A 25,295-nucleotide genomic window follows, 5' to 3' on the forward strand; every position below is an offset into this window, starting at 1 on the left:
TACACACTTATTAAAACAGACTTTTAAGCAAACCAATTCTTTTTATAATTTTGTGGGGGAAAAATTAAATATGATCATTGCACAGGTAGCTGGCTTATCTACCTATTCAAGGGGCCCAGAAAAAGCTACCTGTTAATGCTTAGCAGTTTCCATAGTTACTTGGAAACGCTAACACGGCAATTAGTTACAAATGGTCTCTGATCCAACTGGCCTACCACTGCCTCCCTGAACCTGAGTTAGGAAGGTGATTTTTTTTTTTTAATGTTTATTTATTCTTGAGAGAGAGAAAGCACGCATGACAGCTGGGGGGAGAGAGAGAGGGAGACAGAGGATCTGAAGCGAGGTCTGTGCTGACAGCAGAGAGCCCGATGCGGGGCTCAAACTCACAAACCATAAGATCATGACCTGAGCCCAAGTCCGAAGCTTCACCACCAACTGAGCCACCCAGGTGCCCCTTGGTGGGTTGTTTTTTTTTTTTCCTCAAGTTACTTAACATACAATGTAGGATTGGTTTCAGGAGTAGAACCCAGTGATTCATCACTTACATATATATAACACCCAGGGCTCATCCCAACAAGTGCCCTCCTTAATGCCCATCACCCATCTGGAAAATACTGTGGAAGCTCCTCAAAAAATTAAAAATAGAACTAAGCTAGATGATTTTTTAAAGTTTATTTATCTTGAGAGAGAGAGAGAGAACACACAAGTGGGGTTGAGGGAGAGGGAGAGAGAGAGAGAATCCCAAGCAGGCCCTGCACCGTCAGCGAAGAGCTCAACGTCGGGCTCAACCTCCCGAACCGTGAGAGCATCACTGGAGGAGCTGAAACCAAGAGTCGGATGCTTCACTGACAGAGCCACCCAGGCGCCCCAGGAAGGTGACCGTTCCACGTGTTCACATCACCCCTCAGTTCTGAGAAACCACAAATCTGTTTTAAAAAACAAAATGTTATTTCTTAACCCAAACAAGGAGCTCTTCTCTATGAAAATGTCCGAACCTCTGGCTCTGTCCTGCTCAGATGAAACTGGTCTGTCCTCATCCTCTCCTCACGCTGTGCCACGACAGGAAACCAGCAGCTGTGCTGGAGGATTTGCTGTCCCCAGTTCAGGATTCACACTGGTCAGAATAACCCTTCTGTTGCTTGTACCTGAGCAAGCTACACCCTGCATCCCTATGCCTTCCGTGTCCAAACATCTACTCTGTCAGGTTTTAAATCAGCTGGACTCAAAACTAATGACGTACAAAAATAATAAAGACACGTACATAAAAAAAAAAAAAGAAAAAAACATATACAGGGGCACCTGGGTGGCTCAGTCATGATCTGACCCGCATCGGGCTCTGTGCTGACAGCTCTGAGCCTGGAGCCTGCTTCGGATTCTGTGTCTCCCTCTCTCTCTCTGTCCTCACCTGCTTATGCTTTGTTTCTCTCTGTCTCTCAAAAACAAATAAACATTAAAAAAAAATTAACAAAAAACCACGTACAAAAATAATCATGATGTGCACTTCTTTATGTGTATATTATATGTCACTAACAAGTGCTATGGTCTAAAAGGTTGTGTTCCCCTAAAATTCACACACTGGAATCCCAACACCCAATGTGGCAGTATTAGGAGGTGGCGCCTTTGGGAAGAGCTCAGGTCATGAGAAGGGAGCCCTCATGGATGGGGCTAGTAGCCTTGTAAAAGGGGACCTTGCGAGCTCCTTCACCACTACCACCGTATGAGGACACAGGGAGAAATCTTGTGACCCAGAAGAGGGCACTCAGCTGACCATGGTGGTGCCCTAATCACCAGCTTCCAGCCTCCAGCCGATGAGAAAAACCCGTAGTCTATAAGCCACCCAGTGTGTGGCATTTTGTTACTGCAGCCCTAAGACAAGGTCAAACATGATCACACAAGGGCCTTTGGCTAGTAACAGCTTGGTTGCTCAGTAAGAATATAGTGCCGACTGGCGGCGCCTGGGGGGCTCAGTCGGTTAAGCGTCCGACTTTGGCTCAGGTCATGATCCCACGGTTCGGTAGTTCAAGCCCCGCATCGGGCTCCACAGTGATGGTGCAGAGCCTACTTGTGATTCTCTCTTTCTCTCCCTCTCTCTCTGCTCCCTCAGCCCTCTCTCTCTCAAAATAAATAAACTTAAAAAAAAAACAAAAAACAAAAAAAGAACCTAAGGATGACTGTCACCGGCCAGGAAGAGTCAAACGGGCAAGAGAGATGGAGAAGATGACAGAGAGGCCCTCTCGAAAGACCTCATGCTCAGGGGAGCACGCGGACTGGCTCCTGCAACACCAGGGCTCTGACAGAGCAGCCACGGGGTGACGAAGAAACACAAAGGACAGGGTCACAGAGGCAGCCCCAGACACCCAGCCTGAACGAGAAGCAGAAATGGGGAGGTGATAGTTGGGGACAACAACGTTAAGGGAAGAACTGCAGTTCACGTCCATCGTTCCCTCAACTCTATCTCCTGAACTTGACATTTCCTTCTCCGCCATTTGCATTAGCTCCCAACATCTGGCTCTTTCAATGAGATCATAAGCACCTTGACGGTCGGCACCTTGTGTCACTAGTAGAAGAACTAATTTTAGTTTCTGTATGATCAAGTGTATACAGTACTTTAGATAGCTAGACACGGATAGTACCTGAATATTAAAACTGGTGTAACTCACGTTTTCATTTAACCCTCTGGTTGGCCAAGCACTGAATTACTAGTGTGAGAGGGTCCTGTGAAGGCCTCACACAAGTGATTCCAATTTGTCCTGGCTGATTCATTTTTGTTGTTGGAAAAACTGCCATGTCTGGAACCCCCACTGTAATGGAGCTACAGAGGATCCCTAGAGGACACACTCCCAGACTCATGCTATGGCGGGTGCCATCTCCCCAGGACCATTCCAGAGCCCTCCCCTATGCTGGAGTTTCTAAAGTGTTCCTGGATCTATTCAGAATACAATCTTTTCTATTAACCAGGTTCTCCATGACTCTGTCACTACATATTATCATTATCATTATTATTATTATTATTATTATTATTAATTTGCCAAGTACGCAGTCCAGAAAAGCAGCTAATATATGGGCAGAGATGGCCCTTGAAACATAGTCTCAGGTGTTTTTAATTTCCTAATCACAACTATCGCTAACTACCTATGGCAATCTTACCCGACAACAGGACCCACGATCTTCAGCAGCATTGCTTTTATTTGCAAAACCAGACATATGCCTAATCCCCAAGAATGTGCTTCAAATATTAAGGATTATACACGAAGGTTCTGCATGCATCCACATGCACGTAAGCATAGTTAAGTATATATCAACTTTCTACAGTCCTAACACAGGGAACATACAAAATCCTCCTGACTTGCAGTGCATGCCCAGAGATATGAATCCCACGCATATTTGGGGTTCTTTTGAGATAACATAACTGATTCTAGGGTCCACCCCAAGTTTACAAAAACTGCCCCCCCAAAAGTAGCCAAGCTTAACTTCAAATATTTTGCCATACTAACATTTGGAGGAATAAAGCACACTGTTTTCACGGAGGCTGTAACTCTCCTTCTTGAAGGACTATGAGATGCCACATGGGCACACCTTCCTCCAGGCTCCAGGCCTGGGACAGTCAGCAACAGTGTCTCCTAATTACCATCTCCCTTTCCTCCCTTCTCTCCTAGAGAGAGAAGGCTCTGTCAGCACAGAGCCTGATGCAGGGCTCAAACCCACGAACCGTGAGATCATGACCTGAGCCGAAGTCAGATGCTTGCTTAACCGACTGAGCCACCCAGGAGCCCTGAGGTGCAGAATATTACTTCTGGTCTAACTCCCTGATTCTATAGAGTCACAACTGGCTCCCAAGTATTCCCACTACTCCCTACCCAGGGACAATCACTTAGCTTCCTCCCATTTCCAGACTCCTTCACCTGGTGACCTGCTTCCCAGATGTCCACTCTCAGTCCCCATTCAGAGAGCCTTCAGTGTAGACAGGGGCCCCTGCTGGGTACACCTTACCCCGATGCTCCCTTTCCCAGATCACTGTTCTCACTATACCTGAATGATGCCATCACTGACTCAGCTAGCTCACTTCGGAGCTCTGAGTGACTCTTTGTTAAATTCTTTATGTCCTGGACCCGGGCATAGCAGTGACACGTACATGCAAACTGGGTCATGAAGAGAGTGACCAAGGCATCCCCGTTTATCAGGGAAATTCCCAGCTTTAGCAAGGAAAGTCCCAAGTCCCAGGAAACCCCTCAGTTCCAAGCAAAGCAGGATGGCTGGTCACTCTAGCAGGGGATACCAGTGAGGTCAGACAGCCTGCTCACTGCTCCTTCCGCTAACTGTGCTCAGACATCCAGGCTGGGCCCGGAGCCCTATCTGAGCCAACTGGTCCCTGTAGCCCACCACTGTCCAACAGAACTTTCGGCAACATCCGCGACGTCCCGTAAGGCAGCACCAGCCACACGTCGTTACTTGGCACCTGCCTTCTGGCTCGGTGAACTGAGAAGCTGAGTTTTTACATTTTAATTAATTTTAATTACTTTAAACTTAAATCACCCCATGTGGCTAGTGGCTACTGCACTGGGCAGCTCAGCTCCAGTGTTACATACACAGAACCAGGGTCCACTGCTGTGCAGACGAATGAGCTTTGAAGTCAGACAGACCTTGGTCCAAATCCTGGACCAACTCCCTCATTTACAAATGTGTCACACCTTCTTGGGGAAACACATTTCTTCATCTGTAATCCTTCCAAATTTACTAGGGGACAATGTTCAGGAAGTGGCTGGCCCGCTGAACTTCAAGAAATAGGATTTCTTTAGAAGCAAGTAAACCAAATCTATGTCAAAATGCTAAAAAAAAATTTTTTTGGCTCTGAACCCCAAAAGCACATGAATGGGAATCATTTCAACCAGATCTTCAAAATACGCATCAGGTTTAAATTCAGATTCTAAACTGCCACAGCTGTCCCACTGGGCTCGCCAGGACTTGATTTCTGTCCCAGGCCTGTCGAGGGCTGTCACTAAGCCCCATCAGAAGGCGCCCTGGGGCAGCGGGCACTGGGTATCTAGGAGACACTGAGCCAGCTCACCTGAGCGTGGCCCTACACAGAGCCAGGAGCAGGGATCCAGGCTGGTCACAGAGAAGGGAGGAGGCAGTGCAGAGGAACCAGGGACATGGGGCAGGTGGAGCAGAGAGTGCTGGGGGGGACCACCCTGGAGCACATCCTTCACAGCACACAGCCCCCTACGCACCTGCTCCCTCCCGTAGGCTGCCAGCAAGGAGCCCCCCACCCCCACCCCAGGGCAGCAGGTGCTCTCTGGAGCCTGCCCCCCTCCCCAGGCCCTAAGGAATCCATCCCCAAGCGGCAGGAATGGGCGGTATGTACCCCCCCAGGGGCAAGCTGCAAATCAGCATCACCCTGAAAGCTTTTCAAAAACCAAGTGTTCCCCAGGACTGGGAACTGGTGTTTGCAAAAAGCTCTCAGGTGATTGCTGCGCAGCTGGGGACTCAGTATTCTTCATCTGAATGCTTGGGAAGGGGATTCTTTTTCTAAAGTTTTGTTGTTGTTGTTGTTGTTGTTGTTGTTGTTGTTGTTGTTTTTGAGGGGGGTGGGACAGAGAGAGGAAGGCAGAGTGAGAATCCCAAGCAGGCTCTGCACTGTTGAGAACCGCGAGATCTCCATGACCTGGGCCGAAGTCAAGAGTCGGATGCCCAACTGAGTCACCCAGGTGCCCTGAGAAGGGGATTCTTATATGCAGCCAAGATGAGAAGGATCACCCACAGAAAGAAATACTACCTAAGGCTGCAGGAAAAAGTCCTCCCCACCTTTTTTAACACCCAGTGTGGGGCTCAAACTCACGACCCCAAGATCTAGAGTTACAAGCTTCTCCGACTGAGCCAGCCAGGCGCTCCAAGAAGTCCCTTTCTTAATGGTTCCTTCCCCTTGCTGCGGGGGCAGCACTGAGAAGGCTGCAGGGCCCTTCAAGCTGCCCCCCTCCTCACATCCCAACTTGAAGAGCACCTTCTGGTTCCCCAGGACCCACCGGCCCAAGGACGAACCTGTCTAATGTCTCATGTGCAGCACTGGTGGGGTGGAGGGTGTGCTTCTTGCCCACTAACCCCTGAGCACCCCAGGGCAGATGCTGAGGTCCACGCTGGTCCTGTGTCTCAGGGCTGGTCCTGGCACTGAGGAAGCCCACAATAAATGCTATTATTGTGGTTCTTACCCTCATTTCACTGAAAAGGAAACCAGCTCTTAGAGATGGTATGACTCACCCAAGGCCCCATGACACTGGGGGCAGGGCTGGGACAGGAACTCTGGGCTCCTGGGTTCTTCCTCTTCCTGATACCCCAGGCTGCTGCCCCACTGCTTCCCCCACCCTCACTCCACACACACACACAACACATACGCTTTTTTCTTTTCTCCCTTTCTTGGTCAATATGCAGGCTGCCAGTCCGGATAAATTCTCAGTATTCTAGGGCTTTCAGTTCTAGGACCCCACCTATCCTCAAAACAGTCTGGGGGCTCTTCTAAGAACACCCTTTGGGCACTATATGGTGGAGGGGCAGTTTGAGCACAGCTTTGAAGTCTTGACTCACCTGGGTTGCCACTTGGCAGCTGGGTGATCTTAGATGGATTTCTTAACCTCTCTGGGCTCAGGTTCCTCAACTATAAAATGGGAATGATAATTTTATTACTCAAGATTGTGGTGAGGATTATTAGCTGAGATCAATCAAAGACACCAGATGGGCACCTTGGGTCAGCCAGCAGGAAGCGCTAACACTGTTCATCACCTTCTCTGTGCTCCAGATTCTGGCCCACAAGAGCTTTCAGAGTGTGCACCCTCCTGCCCTATTTACCCCCGTCTCTTCCCCTGGGGCCACCCTGGGCCAGCTGGCCCACCTCACGGCTCCTCTCCTGATCCCTCCTCTTGGGTGCCTGGACCCCCCTGGAGGACCAGATGGCTGTTGAGGTGTCTGAAGGCACCAGACCCATCCCCACCCCGCCCTGCCAGAGCCCCCAGAAATAAGTGAGAAGTAGCTTTTTTCTATTCCTCATTCCAGACTTCCTTAATTAAAATCAAATATTTGCACTCTCCAAGGCCTATAAACCTGAACTGTCTACAGGAAGAAAAAAAAAAAAAAAAAAGATGCAAAGAGAGTAGTGTGGGCAGAGGTGGCCTGGGAGAACCTCAGAGAAAGGGCAGTCGATCTTGAGCAACCGCACAGCGCCAGCCAAGAGCCCGGGGTGAGTGGGGGAAAGCTGCCATCTCCAATGCAATCACCCCTGCTTTTCTCAATCGACCTCCATAAGAATCAATGGCATATTCGCTCCGAGAAAGGCTCACTGAAATTCACCTGAGGGTATGAATGTGGGCAGGGGTTGGGGGAGGGGATGGAAGCAAGGACCACACTACTCCAGCCCCTCCCCAGAAGCTGTCAGACAAGCAGGAAGTGCGCCCCTGCTCCACCCCGGCATGGCTGTATCAGCCCATAAAATAAGAAATATCTGGAACGGGGTGGGGACTGGTTGCTGCCCAGAGCCCTACCCTCAGTGCCTCTATGCCCCCCCAGCGCTCCCAGACACCCCCCCCCCCACCCCGGATCCAGCAAGGTAAGGATTAAAAACAGGCTTCCAGAAATTACCCTGGTGGGTTAAACATTCTGACCATCACCCCTGGGCACAGGTGAGGGGCATGAAGAATGCACACAAAATTTGGGGGTGATTAGAGGAGGGACAAGGCCTTAATGTCTGCCAGAAGAAGAGAGAGACAGGGAGGAAGAGACTGGTTCATGTGGCACTGAGGACAGGCCATGGAACCACCGCACCTCTCTCCCTCTAGGCCACTCACTCCATCCAAGTTCAGGTCGTCACTTCACCAGAAGCCTCCCTAACCAGGCAAAAAGCAAAGTGGATGCTGAGCCCCCGGCAATGCACAGCTGACGTGTTGCCTGCCCGGCTTCCACAACCCTTCTGGTAATAGAACCCACTTTTCCAATGGGGCATCCGCAGCCCTCCCCTCTACACGTTCCTGGGGCCAGTATGTTAGCTAGGGGAGAGTGGTCAAAGCACAGAATCTTCTAGAACCCATGGCTGGCTCCAGAACAGGCAGGTGACCCTAACCAGCCATGGGAGTCCTCCTGAGGTTCAAGAATGGGCATGTGACCCTGAGTGGCTAATAAGAGGTTTCTCTAGCACTCGGGCTACAGACGCTGCGAGAAGGATGCCTGGTTTCCCCCGTGGGGTGGTCAACATGAGAAGACATAAGCCTGGGCCCACACTGCCGCCGGCTGGCTCCTGCTGTCTGGAAAAGAGGGTCTGCCTAAGAAACAAGGAAGAAGGGGTGGAGGGCCAAGAGACAGACAAAACCCGGCCCCTGGATCAGCCAGGCCTGTTTAGCTACTTGACACAAGAAATTATCCTTTTTAAACCTAAGCTGGCCTGAGTTGGGTTTCTGTCACTTGCAGCCTAAAGCACCTGATGCACAACATCCTCGGTGGGCTTACGAGACCTGCTGGTCAGTCGCTGCCAGGCCCTGCTTCCTGCCCCGGCTGCCCTTTCAGGCCTGACGCAGTGGCTTGTTGAGGGCCTCCAGGGAAGCTGGCTCCGGGCCCTCGGCCTTCTGCATGGGGCACACAGAGCATCCCTCTCTCTGTGGACCCCAGACCCCAGGCTCTTGTCCGCACCTCCCACACTGCCTGTTCTAACGTGCAAATCCTTCACAGGCCCCTCGCAGTGCCTCCGGATTGTGATGTAGATTCCTTTCACACCACTTACAAGGCCCCTGGGCCCTGAAGACAGCTCCCTGTTCCTCCACGGGCATCTGCACAGTCTGCTTCATAAGTCATGTTCCACAAGGTAGGTGTTTTTACAATTCCAATCGACGTCAAAAGCTCTTTGAGGACAAGAGCTTATGTCCTTCATGTACTTTAAAAAAAAAAAAATTAAACTTATTTACTTATTTTGAGAGAAAGAGAGAGTACGAGCAGGGGAGAGCCACCCAGGCGCTCCCCTCATGTTCTGTAACCTGCAGCCCCTCCACTGAGGTCAAAGCCCCCCTTTTCATGCAGAGGGAGTTAATGCTGATAGAACCTCATAAACACAGCCTCTACCCTTCAAAAGTTATCAAAACCCTCCCCAAAGCTTTCTAACACCCACCAACATGAAGATGCTCTGGGATACATAAGCCTTTGTTATGTAAATTAAGGGGGGGGGTCGTTTCCCACTGAAACCGGCCAGCTGTGTAAATTTCATCCAAGGCCATAGGGAAAAATATCCACGCATGAAACTTCTCTGGACTAAATGTAAACTGACAGTATTTATCCCCACAGTGTGCAGAGTTAATGCCAAAATGGGTTTTAGAGATCTTCTGGGGCAACCTTCCCATTTTACAGAAGTGGAAACTGAAATTCCAAGAAGTGAACTGACACCTGGGGTCACCCCGCCTAGAGGCACAGGAGCCAGGGCAAACACCGGGTTCTCTGCTTCCCCCTCCACAAAGTTATAAATAACTTCACCTCCATTTTACTTCATTACAATGCTAGTTAACACACCATCACTTAAAACTATGTAAGCCACAGGGAAACTCTATATGTATTTTCTGCTCTTTGCACGACTTCTCATCTGAAAAACGGGGCTCCTGTGGTTACTGGCAGCCTTAGACTTAGTGTGGCTTTCTCACCCTCTCTACCACCCGTAACAGTGGTGACACAGACAGTCACAGGAGCTGGTTGTGCAATGACAGGCAGTCTCCACTTCCTAATGTGGAGACCTAGGTGGTGAAATGTCTTTGTGAAAATGTCTACCCTCTCCTGGACCCAGCAAGTCGTCATGAGGACGTTCGTTCACGGCAAAGGGTTGTGTTGCATCTATCTCGTTAATCTCTAAAGAAAAAGCATCTTGTTGGGGCGCCTGGGTGGCTCAGTCGGTTGAGCATCCGACTTCAGCTCAGGTCATAATCTCGCGGTTTGTGAGTTCGAGCCCTATGTCAGGCTCTGTGCTGACAGCTGTGAGTCTGGAGCCTGCTTCGGATTCTGTGTCTCCTCTCTCTGCCCCTCCCCTGCTTGTGCTCTGTCTCTATCAAAAATAAATAAATGTAAAAAAAAAAAAAAAGAATTAAAAGAAAAAGCATCTTGCAAGGTAAAGGTGATTTCAGGAACAGCCTGGAAGTTGGATTTCTCGCTGTTCCTTTCACTCACTGTGTGGCCTTGGATAAGATACTTAGCCTCTCTGAGCCTGTTTCTTCATTTTCAAAAATGGCGGTAATACCTCCACTGAACAGGGGCTGAGTCCCTCTTGAGCTCTGCTTTAGGCCTCAGCCAATCTGCTGACCGAGGCCATCGCCCTAGATTCTCTGAATCTTTCCCCTCCTGCTACCCATCAACCCCTCAACTGCTCAGGCCAGCTGACACCATCTCATCCACACCTCACCCCTTGGGTGCAGCATCACCTGCCTGGGGGCCGACCACCCCTTGGCCAGCAGGGTCCAGCACAATAACCCAGTCACCTACGAATGGGTCTAGAAGCCCATGGCAGGGTTTCTCCTCAGACTGAAAACCTCTAACATCACTGTAAAATTACTTACTTTTTTCCTCACGGGATCCAATGGAAGTTAACGTCAGTCACCAAAGTCTATATGGTTCTTTTCCACACACAGCAATAAATAGACTATGTAATACTTACAGGATTCCTTTAACGCTCTCTGTCCAAAATTAAGCTTGTGTTCTGTTTACTGTTGTCAGTGAGGAACAGACAGGGGTCTCCCTAACCACACTTTATGTCTGGATCTCGCCCTGCATCACGCACCCCACAGCAGGGCCAGGGGCCCTCTCCACCACACCCCTTCTAAGCAGTCTATCTATCTATAGGCTGAACCTCTGCGTCTGCTCCCCAGCCCCCAGCCGCACCCAGTGAGGAGTCTAGACTTGCTCAGACGAGGGCGAAAAGCAGAACTTACAAGCAGAAGCTCGACCTGGGGGGGCGGGAGGGGGCTTCTAATGCTGTGGCAGACCTGCTGGGGTGAAGAAGAAAAGCACGGGGACCGAAGCCTTCCACTCATGGCATGAACTTCTGTCTCTCTGCTTATAGTAAAAGTACCAAAATCAGGTCTCACCCAAGGCCCCAGCCGCAAATTCTGGCAACGGCTCAAAAGAAATCTGATGATAAGAGAATGTAGGAAGGATCAAAGATCACAGATCGAGAACCCCAACAGACTATTTACGGAGGCTTATACTGGGGCAAGGAAGAAAAGGGGTCCAGGGAAGCTGCTGGAAGTTCTTTCTTCAAAGCCCAGAAAAGAGAACACTTTTTATTCTCTTTAACTCCTGCTACAGCCAGTTACAGGTAGTGGAAACAGTCTCTTTAAAACGTGCTGTAGGTGCATACACACGAGCACACATGTGCATGCATGCATCTGCTCAGCCCCTTTGCTACCCACCAGCCTTTGCGAATGAAAAGCCAGGTAGAGGGAGCCCTCATAAAGTGCTGGTGGGAATTAAAAACATTAGTGTAACCACTTCAGAAAATAGTTCAGCAGGTCCTCAAAAAGTTAACATAAAACTCTACACAACCCAGCAAATTTCACTCCTATGTATCTGCCCAGGAGAAACTAAAACCCATGCCCACACAGAGACTCGCACAGGAATGTTTGCAGCAGCATTATCTGTCAGAGTCCTAAACCGAAAACAACCCAAATGTCTACCCACCGTGGAGTAGAGACGACGCGGTGTGTCTGTACAATGGATCATTGTCCCACAATAAAAAACAGCAAAGTACTCACACACTTGACATTGCACGTGAACCTTAAGAACATTAGAATCAGGGGGCGCCTGGGTGGCTCAGTCGGTTGAGCGTCCAACTTCAGCTCAGGTCACGATCTCACGGTTCGTGAGTTTGAGCCCGCGTCAGGCTCTGGGCTGATGGCTCAGAGCCTGGAGCCTGCTTCCGATTCTGTGTCTCCCTCTCTCTCTGCCCCTCCCCCATTCATGCTCTGTCTCTCTCTGTCTCAAAAATAAATAAACATTAAAAAAAAAAAAATTAAAAAAAAAAAAGAACATTAGAATCAGTACAAAAGCCAGACACAGAAACCACATACTATATGATTCCACTTACATGAAATGCCCGAGAGGAAAGTTTAGAGACAAATTTACAGGGACAAAAGCAGATTAGTGGTTTACCTGGGGCTGGGGACAGGGAGTAACTGTAAATGCGTATAAAAGATCTTACTGGGGTAATGAAAATATCCTAGAACTGCATTATGGTCATGGTTGCACCAGGGGTAAAGGGACTAAAAACCACTGAACTGTAACTGTAATGGGTAGATTTTATAATAAATAAAATACACCTTGTATTAGTTTCCTACTGCTGCTGTTGCAATGACCACAAATGTAGCAGCTTAAAACAACACAAATTTATTATCTTTTAATTCTGGAGGTCAGAAACCCAGACAGGGTTTTACTGGGTTTGAATCAAGGTGAATGAAATCAATACTCTCCCTCCGGAGACTCTGGGGGAGAATGTGTTCTCTGGTTTCTGGTGGCTGCTGTGTCCCCTGGCCTGTGCCCCTCCCCCACCCTCAAAGCCAGTAGGGTGGCTTCCTTGTATCTCCGATTCTGACCCCATTTCTCTCATTCATTCACCTACTTCCCCGACTCTGACCCTCCCTCTTATGAGGCCCACCAGATAACCCAGGCTGATTTTCCCATCTCAGGAACTTGAACTTAGTCACATCTGCAGGTCCCTGTTGCCATGGAAGGCATGGTATTCACAGGCTCTGGGGATTAGGATGGGGGTGTCACTGGGGGACCATTATTCTGTCTACCATGTGCCTCAATAATAGCCAGTGCAGGACGTGGCCAGCAGGTAGGGCTCATGCAGGTGATCTAGAACCCCCACCACTAAAGAAGTCCTCGGGAGCCCTGTCCTAGGGGACCACGTGGGGCATAAAGGAACTGAAACGGCCCTCATTTTGTCTTCAAAACCTAGGAGGGAAGAGGGGAAGAGAATGCTAAGTCCTGAGAAGAAGACCTGGACAAATGGTCAAGTTCTAGATGACGGGGGGTATGTGAGGGAGGGGAGCAATGCCTTTAATTTTCACCTGACTTGACTCCCCCCCCCCCCCCACCGACCCCACAGTCAAGACTAAGGAAAAAAGAGATGTCTGCATGAGATCTAAGCCTCTGGGTGTTCTGAAATTTCCACCTCACTGATTATCTTAAAAGAACCCAAATTAAGTTAGTCCCCAGACGATCTCTGATTCTGGCAAGCACCTAAGTCAGTATGTAAGGAGCCACCAGAACGGTTCCCTCAGCAGGCACCACGCCAGACCGTCCTCATCAAGGGAATGGGAAGGAACAAGCAGGACCCGACTCTGCTCTGGTTACAGGTGGCGTCCAGAACCCAGGACCTGCAGGCCTGATGCCCCTCCCCACTCCCGTCTTATAGACACCCTGCCCAGGGCCACCTCTCTGCTTTGTCCCCATCAGCTTTAGGGCCTTCCCAACAGATGGAAATGGTGCCTTCCTCCCCGTCTCTTCTACTGGAGTGTGCTCCCCTAGTGCCCAGCACGATGTGGGCACAGAACGGGTACCCAGTAAACACTGGGAACCATGTAAACGTATACACTGTATATGCATGCTTGGTATACATAAACGTGTTTTTATTTCTGGTATACAGTGTTTGGAAAAGGCTTTTTTCATATACACGTACAAACATTTATGTGCACATTTTACATATGCAGACAGGTTTATATGCATAAAAGCACATTATATATAGAGAACATAGGCGTTCGGTAAACGATGGTTTCATAAATACACTTACATCTATGTATGTACGTACGTGCATACAAGTACATATATATGAATGAAGAAATTTAGATAAAAAGCAAGACATGGTTTAAAGGCAGAACAGGCTGGAGAGCCAAAATGAAAATTCTAGAAAGACAGACATTATGTCTCTTTTGTTCTCCACTGTATCCCCAAGTCTAATGTAGCACAGTGCCTGCCTGGCACCTAGGATGTGCTCAGTAAATACTGGGTGAATGGAGGAACGGTCAGCCCACTTTCACTGGACAAGCATTTACTGAGCAAGTACTTACCAAGTGCCAGCTGTGGGGCAAGACTCCGGGGAGCCAAGGTAAACAAACAGACAGAAAGAGTCTCTACCTTTTGGGGGTGGGGAGACCCAACACCCAGGCCCACAAGCCACACACACCACATCCAAATGGAGAGGAGAGCTTTGACGGGAAGGAACAGGGTGCTGAGGTGAAAGGGAAGATCTATGTAGGGAAGTCGATCTGCAGAGACCCAGGGACACAGTGATCAGGCAGAGGGAACAGCATGCACCAAGGGCAGGAACAGCCCAGTTCTCCAGGGAACGTAAAGAAGCTGGGGGGGGGGGCACGGGGGGGCAGCAACAACAGGCAAGGAAAGGCAGAGAGGCAACAGGGAACTCAGGAGGCAGGGGCTGGATCCCCAGGACCTTGGGTTTTGTTCAGTTTTTAAATGACAACAGAAAGCCACCGAGGGTTTTTAGCAGAGGGACGGCATGGTCTGATCTACATTTTTCAAAAGATCTGGAGCAGTATGAAAAATGAATTGGAAGAGGTTAAAATATCCTCCCCAGCATCATGCCGACTTGTCAAAGAGTGAGAAACAATCCTCCCGGCCACCCCCGAACAGCACTCAGGAAGCTAACACATGACTTGGCCATCAATTCACTTCATTTTTCCAGACCGTTAGGGAGCACCTAGTATGTACCAGGCACTGTGATAAATACTGGAGGCACTGAAGTGAAGGAGACACAGGCCCCTTCCTCCAGGAACCTAAAATCTCCACTGGCCAAGAGCAGCCAGCCTGGCACAGGTGAGAAGAATTTAATTCAGTCCAAATATTTAAGAAAGGGGGTAGAAATTCAGCCCCTGGATCAACACAGTGTCCTTATTTCCTCCTTTCTGTCATTTATTTGTTTATACCCTGCCTCCTTCCGAAAGAGACTGGGGATAACCTGCAGCAAAAAAAGGATAGATGAAGATAATAAACAGACAAAGAAAATGACAGCGGAGACAAACAAACAGACTGAACCCAAGGGCCCTTTACGGCAGCTGGTGATCAAGCATAAATTTGGCTCTGAGCACCCTGGCAGCCAGGGCAGAAAGGGAGAGAGGTTAAGGGGGAAGAATGACCTTTCCTCTGTGGAAACAGCTTTTCCTGGCTGTCCCTAAATTCTAAAAATCAAAGATGGGGTCTACGGCAGGTGGGCATGGAAGTAAAGCCAGGGTGGGTGACCTGGGGTAAAAGTTCCACCTGCCAGTTCACCTTGTTCGTCACGGAACGCCACGTCTTCCCTTACACCCAGGCTCCCCATCTAGTTCTCCTAGTCGCCAAGCTAGAGAGGATGTTTTCTGGTAACTTTGTCTTTCTCACTCCCTCCCTCTCCATCGCATGTTAAATTAGATACAAGCTCTAACAATCCCATTCTCTCCCTCCACTGTCCAGCACCACTGCCCTGCTTCTGGCTCCCAGGCTCAGAAACAACCTCCTAACAGTGTCCCGCCTCTAGCCTGGCTCCTTCCCACCATGTCACCAGAGAGATTTTTCTAGAAATCATGTGTCTGGCTACATCACTTGTCTACTTACAATACTCTCATGAGTGGACACAACCCACCCTTGTCCACCACTAGGCAGCAGCCCTGTGGCTTGGGCAGGGCTGGCCACGCCTCCCTTAGGGGCGGCCCTTGTCTGGACCCTTAGCCTATCAGCACACAGCATTCTCCTGGCCACGGGATTGGCTCCAGGGTGTGCGCGTGACCTAAAGTCGTCCAGTAAGATTTGGAGAAGAGAAGTAGATGTGAAGGCTGGAACTGCCGAACCTACATTATCACCAGGAGGGAGGCAGCCTGAGGATGAAGTTCATAGGGGAGGGCAGAGCTGAGAGAACAGAGAAATGAGCCAGGGCCCAGAACAAATGCCACCTAAAGCTTACCCACTTGGATGTTTCAGTGACACGTGTTCATTAATTTCCTTTCCTCGCTGAGCCACCTTGAGTTGAGTTTCTTGTTACCAGCAACCAGAAGCACATCTGTTCTCCATAAACTCAACATAAAGTACAAACTCCTTAGTATGGTGTATAACAGAGGTCAGCAAACTACAGCTCATGGGCCAAAGGAGGTCAACCATCTGTTTCTGTCAATAAAGTTTTATTGGAATACAGCCATACCCACTCATTTATAGATTGTCTATGGCTGCTCAGGTGCTACCATGGCAGAGTAGATCACTTGTGACCATATGGCCCACAATGCCTAAAAATGTACCATCTGGTTCTTTTTTTTTTTATATGAAATTTATTGTCAAATTAGTTTCCATACAACACCCAGTGCTCATCCCAAAAGATGCCCTCTTCAATGCCCATCACCTACCCTCCCCTACCATCTGGTTCTTTACAGAAAATGTCTGCTGGCCCCTGGCATACCCATATTTAGACTTTTGCCTTCCCTTCCAGACTGACAATCGACCATCCTCTGCCTCCCCACCCACTGTAATACCAGTCACCTCTCTGGGTTTTGTTACGCTGAGCCCTTTTGCAAAATTCCTATCTATCTGGGCAGTCTGGCTAACTCCCTGCATCCTCCTCACCCCACCTCTTCCTTGTGGGTCCCTCATTGGGATGAGGAGTCGCCTACACAAACACAGCACCGTTGCCTGGCTCTATTCTGCCACCTTGCTGAGCGGAATTATCCAACGATATGCCCATCTCCCCACCTCTGGACTGTAAGCCTCTTACTGTCCAGGATTATGGACTATCTCTGTATCCCTGTGCTTTTGGACAACACAACATGACACACAGTAGGTGCCCCGATGTTCACTGACCTGAACTGCAAGAGACTGAGTCTTCAAGAAATATGAATGAGGGGCACCTGGGTGGCTCAGTCGGTTGGGCTTCCGACTTCAGCTCAGGTCACGATCTTGTGGTAAACCAGTTGGAGCCCCACGTCGGGCTCTGTGCTGACAGCTCAGAGCCTGGAGCCTGCTTCCGACTCTGTGTCTCCCTCTCTCTCTGCCCCTCCCCGGCTCACGCTCTGTCTCTCAAAAATAAATAAAACGTTAAAAAAAAAAAAAAAAAGAAATGTGAATGAGCTAGGTGGTGTCTATATCACAAAAGGGAGGAGAGAGGAGACAGGGGAACATCCAAAGCAACCTCACTTCTCTCACCAGGTTACCAAGGTGCCCATCAGCGACGAGTGCCTCACTGTGGCCTCAACCATGCAGGTCAGTCCGGGTTATTGATTACAGACAACAGGAGTCAGCTATGACTATTTTATGGAGAAAAGGAATTTGATGAGAAAGTAACAGAAAGCCCCAGGAGCAACAGGCAGGCTGGAGAACCAGGCTGGGATTAAGGACCAAAGGGGACTGGGCAGAGTGGAAATATGAGCCAGGCCACACCACAGGACATCTGCTTAGGACACCTGCCATTCTCAACTGGACTCCAGTTCGGAAGAGCTGCTCACTACCCCCGCTTTCATTGCGGAACTCAGCCAGAACCAATGCCAAGTGGCCGAGTGGAGGCGGGAAGAAAGAATGTCTGGTCTGCCTCCACCTCCCTACTGAGAGCCAGAGCTCCATCCCCTTCCAAGACCTACATACTGGATGTTCCCCCAAACAGGAAGGTGGGCAGGATGCTGAGCACCCCAAAATATAGAAAGTGTCCATGAGACCTACCAATTCAGCAAGACTGTAGAAATTAACTGTAGGTCCATGAGCCCTTTCTATTACTGGTCCCCCAGAGTGGACTCAGAAACTCCCAGGGTGGCAGATGTGAGGGACAGGCCCCTGCCTGTGTCTACACAGCACCAGAGCCAAGTGTGAACAAAGGAAGGGTTTCTTCATCTCTCACCACAGAGAGCAAGTGTCAAGCAGAATTTCAAGTATCTGCTATTGCAAAACATCTAAAGTAGTAGCAAAAGGTCACTTCCAGAAAAACATCCCTCTCCCTCTACCCCATAAAGACATTAGGCTGCAGATACATTCTGGGTGACTCCATTGCCATTACCTGAAGTTCATTCATTCATGTGTTCACGCGTGCATGCATGCACGCATTCTGCAAACTGTCCCAAGACCCAGATGTATCACGTCCTACGCTGGGTATCTGGGTTACAAAGATAAATCCGCTGCCGTCCCTGACTTCCAGAAGTCCAGTCAACTAGAGGAAAAGTCACTTTCACTCTGGGGACGGCAGCTGGACGGAGGGTTAGAGGTGATCTGAATATATGCTGCAGACCTTTTTAAGCATTCGCTGGGCATTACTCCACATCTACACACACACACACACACACACACACACACACACACACACACACGCACACACACACACGCATAGCTACCTGGTTAGTCAGCTGCCAGCCCTAGGACCGACCCAGAGGACAAGGGCTGCGTGCCCAAATCTGGATCCTACCAGAACGGCTGCTGGCTACTGAGTTGGTTAAAAATTTCAAGCCCTGGGCAGTCTGCTTCTCTGAATGGGGGCGACGAAGGCAGAAGCAGACACCCTAGGTGCCCCAGGGCACACCCCGGCTCTCGGCAACAGTCAGTCCTCCAAAAATGGGAGATAAAGCTAATCTCAGGTGCCCCTCCTCAACCCTCCACAAATCAGGATGCCAACACCTGCCATTTGTACCCCATTTTCCAGTTTACTAAACCCTTTCATACATTCATTCATTCATCATTCACTGAACACCTGTTAGGTGCAAGGCACTTTGCTCAGAGCTAGTAATCTGAAGAGTAATAAAATACAGCCCCTGCCCTTTTGGATGCCTCTTCCTCTAGGAAGCCCTCCTTGGTCTCTCTGGCTGAGTTCAATGTCCCCTCCCCCATCATGAGCTCACAGCTCCCTGTATCATCACTGTCCTTCAATCGAAACTCCCTGGCTTAGAGGAAAGAGGGACTCTTAGAACTCACGCATCACTGTATCCACAGGACCTACTCCACCGTGGCACGCAATGGGGGCAGAATGAATGCGTAGGTGTGTAAGGTAAGAATCTGGCATCACCGCCCCCCCCCCCCCACACACACACACTTGGTTTCTAGACCAGTGTGTCTCCAAAAGCATGGATGCTGGGCCACTAATCCCACTCTCCACACCCACTGGACACCCCGGCCAGCTTCTGGCTCTCCCTCTCTCCAAGAACCACAGAATTCCATCGGCCCTCCTGCGATCAATTTATTGTTGGGATTCTATACCCTCCCTCTGGGCATTTTTTAAGATACAAGGAGACAGAGCCTGCGATTAAAAGAAAAAAAAAAACAGGATTCCTAATGACGGAATGTCAGGCACTCGTGTATTCATTAAACAAATATTTACTGAGCACCCACGCTATGCTCCACTGTAGGGGCAGAAACGCAGAGTGAACACAAGCCAACATCACTAGGGTCTGACTATGAAACGGTGTTACAAAAAGTGATGTCCCTCTGGTGAATCGATGAGTGAATGAATGAATGAATGAATGATGGGTAATGTCAAGTGATCGTTGCAGATAACGTCAAGATGTAACTTAAGCTGAATCAGGGCACATGGTCTATTGAGGGGGTGGGAGACCATGCAATTCTTCACCCCCAGGTCATTCTATCAGCCATCAGGGTACCCTGCCTCCATCTGTTCTCCTGTCCACATCCACAATGCAAGAGAAATGCAGAGAAGGAGCCTCTTCTTCTGGCCATCGCTGGCTTCCTAATTAAAACCAAGGATTTACGTTTACTCAAGGTCTATAAACACACCCCCCCCCCAAAAAAAAAAGTGGTTAAGAGAAAGCAGATGAAATGCGGGTAAAAACTAGCTAATAAAATCAGGGGGAAATGCTGTGAGTTTTCAAGCAGGACGGTGATTAAGCAGACCTTGCAGGGAGGATCTTGGAGGGCCAAGGGCCGTGGATGGTGCGCAGTGCCTGTGTTCCCAGGGAAAATGTAAACCATAACTTCCTGCAGAATTAATTGGTCCCCGGTGGGAGATGTGCGCTAAGTTCCTTGTAGATCATGCAGCTAAGGTGGCTCCCCGTCCCCCACTCCTGTCACACAGCTCATCAAGATGGCATTTAAAAAGCCGTGGGCATACAGGTTAGTTGAAGACAACCTTCGGTGGAGGAACCTGTGTTCCAAATAAAGTGTCAGGCGTTGAGGTCGCCCCCTTCCAGAACGTACGCTGTCGTCTCACCTCCCGAGGCGTCTGGCTCCTCACGTGGTCACTGCAGCAGACCCCGGCTAAGTGACACCTGCCCTCAAACCATGTCCTTCCTCGGTCCGGGTAGGAAGCTGGGGTGTGGAGAATTACCTCCCTTGTCAAGTATGGATGAGAGTCTGGCCTGAATTTGAACACAAGTGGCCAAGATGGAAAGGAGCCTGGGAGCCCCCAAGGAACCCCCGGGGAAGCGGATGACTTCCCAGAGATCAAAGTGGGCAAATGAGGGGTGATGCCCAGGACCAGCCTCGACGAACCCCCAATGAACACGTTTCCACAAATAAAGACAACAGTGGGGAGGGGAAGAGGGAGGCCCAGAAAAGAGTCGATGTCTCTGATTAAGCACGGGTGAAATTCCCCATCACCGCTTTAATCTGACTCTCCCGAGGGCTCCGCTGGCTTTGCAAATGTTTTCAAAGAAAACCATCTTGAATATGCATTATTCCCAGAGCCACTAAACAGAAAGACTGCCCTTCTGCCCCTCCCCCCTCTTTGGAGCGTTTTCCCAGATGGGTCTTTAACGTGACACCATGGCAGCCTTGGCTCTTTTCTGTACAAGACGATCTTTGTCACTGGCTTTTACGCTCTACAGGTCCAACTCCTTTATCAGAGTCTCAGTTTACCAGCGGCTTCCTGCGCTTGAAGCTGAAGCCAATCTCCTTGGACTGACACCAGCTCTCACCAAGCTGAGGCCCTGATAACACTGAAGCACTCTCTGAAAATTGACTTGCTTCTAATACCAGAGGGGGAATCTATCCTGAGTCAACTCCGAACAAACCTGGATTCTGGGCCATTCTAAGTAGAAACGATGACAAGCAAAACGCGCTGCAGGACTGCCCCAAAGCTGAGCTGATGCAGCCACACACACCTTGCAGTTCCTTGAATGCTGGCCTGCTTGCTTTTGCATATGCTGTTCCCTTTGTCTGAAATGCTATTCCCAGCATGGAACTTCAAAACTCAGTACAAACTGTCACCTTCTCTATAAAACGTTTCCCAACCCCTCCAGGCAGGGTTCACATCAACAACACATCCTGAGAATGTAAGCTTGGCCGAGCCCTGTGCTTGGCCAGATGTACAGACAGGAGAAACTTCTGTATCTGGCTAGAATCCCTCGTAGGCTAGCGTCTCCAAATAACCTCTTGCTTACAATTCTATTGTAAAAGTTTTACTGTGTATGGGGCACCGGGTGGCTCAGTCAGTTAAGCGGCCGAACTCTTGATTTCAGCTCAGGTCATGATCTCGTGGTTCTTGAGTTCGAGCCCCCTGTCAGGCTCAAACTGTTGAGAGTGCAGAGCCTGCTTCAGATTCTCTCCCTCTCTCTCTCTCTCCGCCCCTTCCCCACATATGCTTTCTCTCAAAATAAATAAATAAACTTTAAAAAAGTTTCACAGTGCAATATTTAACATACACACAAAAAATACATAAAGAATAATCAAACCTTCTCTTGTACCCACCATCCAGCTTGAAGAATAAAATATAACGAATACAAAGTCCCCTAGCACCACACTCCCCCAATCATATTTATCTCCCCAGTTCCCCAGAGGTAAGCACCCTCCTGAACTGAGCATTTATCACTGCCATGCATTTCTTTTTACTTTTTTTTTTTTTTTAAGTTTATATATTTATTTTGAGAGAGAGACAGAGATAGCATGAGCAGGGGAGGGGCAGAGAGAGAGAGACAGACAGACAGAGAGAGAATCCCAAGCAGGCTCTGCACCGCCAGCACAGAGCCCGATGCGGGGCTCGAACCCACGAAACTGTGAGGTCATGACCTGAGCCGAAACCAAAAGTTAGACGCTTATCTGACTGAGTGACCCAGGTGCCCCTCTTTTTACTGTTAACACATATGCTTATACCCCCTAAACAATGTGTATCGTCATTTACCGAGTTTTAAAATGTTGAGGACTTTAACACTTTGCATATTAACGCAATGATTTGTTTTTATGTCCCCTCCTACAGTCCAGGACTCTGTGAGCACTGCCTACATCCTGCTAATCTCTGTCCTGGGGCACCTGCCCCAAACCCTGGCACATAGTTCATGTCTCATGAATGCTTGCTGAAAGTGGACGGGAAAGTGGACAGGAAAGAGGAAGAGGAAGAGGAGGAGGAGGAGGAGGAGGAGGAGGAGGAGGCAGGAGGAGGGGGAAGAGGAAGAGGGAAGGACGAAAGGAAAGAAAGAGAAGGAAGGAAAGAAAAAAAAGAAAGAGAAGGAAGGAAAAAGGAAAGGAGAAAGAAAGAAAGAAAGAAAGAAAGAAAGAAAGAAAGAAAGAAAGAAAGAAAGGTGCCTGGGTGGCTCAGTCGGTTAGGCGTCCGACTTCGGCTCAGGTCACGATCTTGCGGTCCGTGAGTTCGAGCCCCGCATCGGGCTCTGGGCTGATGGCTCAGAGCCTGGAGCCTGCTTCCGATTCTGTGTCTCCCTCTCTCTCTGCCCCTCCCCCGTTCATGCTCTGTCTCTCTCTGTCTCAAAAATAAATAAACGTTAAAAAAAAAAAGTTAAAAAAAAAGAAAGAAAGAAAGAAAGAAAGAAAGAAAGAAAGAAAGAAAGAAAGAAAAGACAGACAGACAACAGTGAGGACAGGGTTTTCACTCACTGGACCCAAAAATGGAGTGGGGAGAGGGGCAGAGGGCTTCCCCATGGAGTCTATCGGGAGCACAGCCTTCTGGAAAACCTCCTGAAGTTACAGGCTAAGAAGGCACAGGGACCCAAGTAAGACAGGGCGCGGAGCTGGCTGAGGGGACAGGGCAGCACTTACCATGAGGGACCAGAGCCCACAGTACTGTTCCCAGCACACAACAGGGACTCTGGATGCGTTTGCTGAACGAAACACCATTTCCACAGATGAGAAAAGGGAAAGCGTGGAACGAGACAGACTGGTTGGTCCAGAGAAGACCCAACGTGGGGACCATCTAACAGAGAGGACAGTGCCCACTCGTGGAGGACCAACGTCTTCCTTCACTCAGCTCCACAGCAGAAGCCACGGCTGCCCTCTGACTTCTCACTCGCTCCACAACGCGGCCCCGGGTAGCTTCCAGGAGCTCCAGAGGAAACCCAGAGAGGGTCACACAAATGAGAAGATGCTTAAACACACAAGCGGGGGAGGGAACGGAGAGGGGAGGGCTGTGTATGTGGCCACCAAGAGAGCAGGCTAATTTTGAGGGTGAAGGAATACCAGCCATCGGACTAAAGGAGCGCCGAGGCCTCAGTAAACCTCTTTCCTTTAGCTGAGCTGTGTCTCTGACTTTCTGGATTCCCTGTCGTCCTGAAGAGCATGTGTGAGGAGACCACCAAGTGGAGTTTAAGAGTAGCCAGGGCCGAGAAATTAAGTTCCAACTCTGGTCCTGACCAGCCGTGCAGCCTTGGACAGATCACTCAACCTCTCTGGGCTTCAATTTTCTGAAAAAAATATGCACTCGTTCTGCAGACACGCTTGGAGCCAGACACTATGGGCCTGACCTGTGGACCTTAAACAGAAAGAGGCCCAGGGGCACCTGGGTGGCTCAGTCAGTTGAGCGTCCGACTTTGGCTCAGGTCATGATCTCACGGTCTGTGAGTTCGAGCCCCGCGTCGAGCTCTGTGCTGACAGCTGCGAGCCTGGAGCCTGCTTCGGATTCTGTGTCTCCCTCGCTCTCTGCCCCTCCCTCGCTCATGCTCTGTCTTTGTCAAAAATAAATAAACATTAAAAAAAATTTAAAAAAAGAAAAAGAAAGAGGCCTAGTCTTAGGGCTCAGCGATGTTTAGTGCAACAAGGCCACAGCATATACAAAACTCCGTACGTATGGGAAGTGTTGTGATTAGACTTTACTTGCTGTCATATAAACCCCTGACTTTTTTCTCTTCCTTCTTTTTTTTTTTTCCTTAAGATTCAAGACATAGTGTTTGGTCAATGCTAAGTAGAAGAGAGAGCCAGGAAGCTCATCTTTAATTCAGTGCTGACAATACTCAGCTCAGCTCAAACTTGGCAAAAATGCTTTCTTCCAGCACATCTATTCATAGACGTCTGTTCCTAGAGTTAGCTCTCAATTATTCAGTCTAACGGAGGAATTGTCCCATGCTCTGAGAAAGGGGTGCAGGAAGGCAGAGGGGGGATGGGGAGGGGGGACAGGGAAGGAAGAGGGGAGAGGAGAGAGCAGGGCAGACCTAGAAAATGACCCCCCTCCGCCCCCAGAAAGCAGACACAGCGCTCTGGAAGGGTGCAAGGTGACCGTGCTCCTACGGTAAATGGTCATTAGGACAGGGACGTGGGGAGGTGACAGACATATCACCCAACTCACTCTTGAGTAAGGAGTGTTCTACCGCTCCACGGGCGAAGGGTGGGAGGCTGGGAGAAGCCGAGTGGCAGCTCGTGGCAGTGGCATAGCCTGTGTGCCCAGCAGCGGCCCCCTCGGGGGCCCCTGAAACCCATGTCCCCAGGGAAGTGCACCCTTGGGGCTGCCATAGGCTTCAACCTTTCTCCGGGGCTCCACCTTTCACCAAACTAGCTCAACATACCCCCAGGGCCGGCAGCTCCCATTTGCTGAGCTCAACTCCGTCTCCCCCACCAGGCGCTGACGGGGTTAGTTGGGTGACAGGCGCCTTTGCCAGCTTTTCACTCTGATCTCTGGTCCTTCACTTTTTTCCTCTGACCCTTGAAACTGCAGCGAGAGGAACAGGCGTGACTCAGCTGGGGAAGCCGGGGCCCAGCCCAGCAAGTAGCTGGAGCTTCCGTTCTGTTCTTCCTTCACTCACCCAAAGCAGCACACCTGCCTGCCCCACATACTCGTTCTTCTGGAAGGGGCTGGCGAGCACAGCTCACGTGCCCGACAGGAGAACAGAGGGCAAAGGGAATGGAGAAAACGAGGAATGTTCTGGACACTCAATAAATGTCAATGTGAGAGCCTCAACCGTGTCTCCCTTCGTATCTAAACACAGAAACAAATACACACGTACATCAAGATTATGAATCCTGGGGTTTTAAATGAATGCTTAAAAACGCTTCCCATTTTCTGCCCGAGGCAGAAAATTAGTTCATACCTTGATCCATCAAGCATACACGTGGCACCTGTGCACCAGGCACCTTTGGATGCTCTGTGCCTTCCTTAAAAAAAGTGGCTG

The 25,295-nt window shown here is 49.6% G+C and overlaps 1 protein-coding gene and 1 long non-coding RNA gene across 7 annotated transcripts in view; one reads left to right on the forward strand and one right to left on the reverse strand.

Moving 5' to 3' along the window:
• CYRIB (CYFIP related Rac1 interactor B) overlaps positions 1 to 25,295 on the reverse strand; it is a 147,436-nt gene that overhangs the window by 109,741 nt on the left and 12,400 nt on the right. The gene's annotated exons all lie outside the window — the stretch shown is intronic.
• On the forward strand, positions 14,752 to 24,929 carry LOC132664533 (uncharacterized). Its single transcript, XR_013553491.1, has 4 exons — positions 14,752 to 14,838; positions 17,188 to 17,241; positions 18,949 to 19,003; positions 24,842 to 24,929. It is a non-coding gene; the product is annotated as an uncharacterized LOC132664533 (long non-coding RNA).

Source organism: Panthera onca, chromosome F2, assembly GCF_046562875.1.
Source record: "Panthera onca isolate mPanOnc1 chromosome F2, mPanOnc1 haplotype 2, whole genome shotgun sequence".
In the NCBI taxonomy this organism is placed as follows: Eukaryota; Metazoa; Chordata; class Mammalia; order Carnivora; family Felidae; genus Panthera; species Panthera onca.